The following is a 3,407-nucleotide window of genomic DNA, read 5'->3' on the forward strand; positions in this document are numbered from 1 at the left end:
TCTTTTTCAACGGTGCCACACCAGGAGTAAACAACGACCTAAGATACTCGTCAACACCAACCTCACTGGTCAACGCGGCTACCTCTCATCAAAACTTTCACACAATCAACGTTCCGTCATTTCAGACTTTTTTCCCCGGCGTCAGACTCCGGGGCCCCATATGAGAACCAATTTATGGTGGATAAAAGACAAAAAAATTAGTAACTGCGTCGCCCCACATGGAACTTCAGCCTAAGGTGAAACCTCAACCAAAACCATCCCGTCGTTTTTTCGTGAGGGAAAAGCAAATAAAAGCAAACTTGAAACCGAAACAAACAGTCCCGACACCGGGCAGAGGCAGCCCACCAACCCCAGAAACCTCTGGAGACTCTTCAATCCCTAGGTGCGGGTAAGCCGCAATTGCTTCCCTTTTGTTGTTTCCACTCTCTCACGCCTTTTCCGGAGACCACATGTCCTAGGAAGGTGATGTGGGATTGCAGAGAGGGCATTTAGCTACATTGAGAGTTGATGTTGCATGATGGAGTTTTTCAAACACCGCCCTCAGGTCACGTATGTTGCTCATGCGCCTGGAGAAAACAATGATGTGTCTATGTACCCGAAACATATTGCCCTTTAACTCCCCCAGAACATTTCCATCAGCCGTTGGAAGGTGGCCCGGCATTCCTCAGTCCAAATGGCATGACCTTAAACTAACAGTCCTAGGTGGGTGGTCATGGCTGTTTTTAGTTCTTCCTTCATCCATGGCCACCTGCCAGTACCCCTCTGAAGATCAGTGGCTAAAACACTGCGCTCCATGCAGGGGTTCTAAATCTCATGAACTAGGCATGGGATAAATCATGGTGTGTTTTAGCATTAAGTCCCCTGAATCCACACAGAACCGTGAGTTCCGTCCTCTTAGGTGTCAACACCACCGGGACGCCAGCCGAAGCCGACTTAGAAGGCTCTATAACATTGTCCGTCCTGAGCATTTTCTTCACCTGTTCTTCGATGACCGCTTGCTTGTGTGGCGATACCCTATAAGCTCTCCTCCGCACTGGCAGTTCATCGGTAGTCAAGATCTTATGTTTTATGATGTTAGTAGCCCCGGTGGACTCTGTCTGTCAGACTGTAGACGCATGGGTCTCAAACTCAACTTTCTTGGGGCCGCTGGAAGTAGATTCGGGTTGGCTGGGCCGCATCAAGTATTCCAAAAAACAAACAACTATTTTCCTCCAAACAGGGCGCGGAACTGCGTGCTTTAAGCCCCTAGATCTGATATTGTGGTGAATTTCACCAACAGAACACTCACATTGTCAACCCTCAGGCATTTGCCGCAAATAGTACTTAGCTAGCTTGACAACCGTTACGCCGCTGTCAGAGACACTACCGGTAGCCCATAATGACAAGCGCAATGACAAAAGGTTTCAGAACGCGCGGGGCCGCACTAACACTTAATTGTATGTCAGGCAGTGGCCACAAATATCATCCCCGGGCCGCAATTGGCCCCGGGCCGCGAGTTTGAGACCCTGCTGTAGACCATTTCTGCAGCAGTGGTCTAACACGCTCGCCTGTTCGTCCAAGAGGGGAACGTAGGCGGGTTATCACTGCATGATCCACCACAGCATGTAAAAGTTCACTTCTAGTCCCCCACGTAGGACTTCACCCCCTTAGGCAAGAACCTATGCTCCTTACCACCTGGCAGCACATATTTTCTTAGGTGGGGCTTCAGAACAATCTGGCTGGTGCACATGAAGTCCAATCCAAGCAGCAAAGGCATGCAAAGTTGATTGGCGCTGAGTATGTTTATGTTGAAGGTGACGTGGGCATCGTGAAGGGAAAGGAGCAGGGTGGTCATCCCTAAAGGCCGACTCTCCTGCCCATTGGCCATGATGAACTTTGGAATGACGCTCAGGCTTAATGTCTCTCCTGCCTTCTTGACCTGGTTCCACAGGGTTTCACTCATGAGGGAGTACGTACAGCCCGAATCCAGGACAGCATCACCACTGGCACCTCGGATGGATAGTGGCACCACCAGGAGAGTAGGAATTCCTAACACCGAAGCCACATTCGCACCTTGACCCCGGCCTTGACCCTGCTCAGTCTTCTTGCTGGCTTTCTTGGAAGAGCGGTCGGCAACCTGGGACTGTTGCACTCGATTCCAATAAAGCTTGGAGTACTCAATCCTTTTCAATGAGGGACCCCACCTTGACCATCTGGTCCACCGTCGACACGATACAGAGCCCCCCTCAATCGTCAGCGCCTCTCCCGTTGAGCTCCGAAGTCTCTCTCTCCTCGATCGATCCCCGAATTGTTACAAACACTCCCCTTTACCCCCCCTACACCAGCCCACTCATGATGTATACAATATCAGTCTCAAACAATCCGTGGTCCCAGCTCAGGCCTCAGATAACACAGCTTATTACATCTACAAGTGACAGCAAAAACAATACTGTTCCCCATCATATAAAGAAAAAGCTGCACATGAAGATAGTATGGGTGACCATTACAGCTGTATTTTCATTTTTTTTTCAAACATTTACTGTTATGACTGAAAAATAGCTGATAACTTTGCTTTACATAGCCTTCTTCTGACCTTCTTTGGATGCCACTTCAAGGCCTTTTAAATGATTTTGTCTGAGCAGCTTATCATTTTCTGCACTTCTTTATATGTTTTCCCCTCTCCAACCTTTTACTCAAAGTCTGCTGTTCCTCAGAACAATGTCTGGAATTATCCATTTTGCTAAGTATTTCAGTGTGAAATGCACTATAACATCATTCACAACATTTGCTTCCTTCCTTTCTTTGTCTATATATTAAATATGGGCCATAATTGACACATGTTTCTTCACAGAATCAGTCACCTCACTAATTGAACACAACACTGCAATTATTTTGAACATGCCCCTTCCAATTACAGATTCAATTCCACAGAATGAGCAGCAGGCATGTCCTGACTGTTGGCTCTGTTGGTTTTCTAGGACTCTACAACACTTACTAGTTGCCACGTAGAAATATAACTTTTACCAAAAATATGGAGGTTAAAAAATCTATCAGACAGCTGGATCACATCACCCCAGTCCTCACTAAGACCAGGAGACTGGATCACATCACTCCAGTTCTGAAGTCTTTACACTGGCTCTGGTGCTCGAAGAAATGATTTCAAAGTACTTTTGCTAGTTTATAAAGCACTAAACGGTTTAGGGCCAAAATACATTTCTGATCTTCTACTGCACTGTGACCCCCCAGACCTCTCAGGTGGTCTGGGCAGGTCTGCTTTCTGTCCCCACAGTCAGAACAAAACGGGGGGGGGGGGGTGGGGTCATATTATGATCTCATATTCTGAACAAACTCCCAGAAAACTGCAGATCCGCTGCTACTCTGTTCTTTTAAATCAAGGCTGAATACCTTTCTTTTTGATGTTGCCTTTC

The 3,407-nt window shown here is 47.3% G+C and overlaps 1 protein-coding gene across 1 annotated transcript in view; it reads right to left on the reverse strand.

Moving 5' to 3' along the window:
- Positions 1–3,407, reverse strand: part of LOC116688228 (copine-9) — a 206,748-nt gene that overhangs the window by 137,468 nt on the left and 65,873 nt on the right. The window lies entirely within an intron of this gene.

Source organism: Etheostoma spectabile, chromosome 4, assembly GCF_008692095.1.
Source record: "Etheostoma spectabile isolate EspeVRDwgs_2016 chromosome 4, UIUC_Espe_1.0, whole genome shotgun sequence".
Lineage (NCBI taxonomy): Eukaryota > Metazoa > Chordata > Actinopteri > Perciformes > Percidae > Etheostoma > Etheostoma spectabile.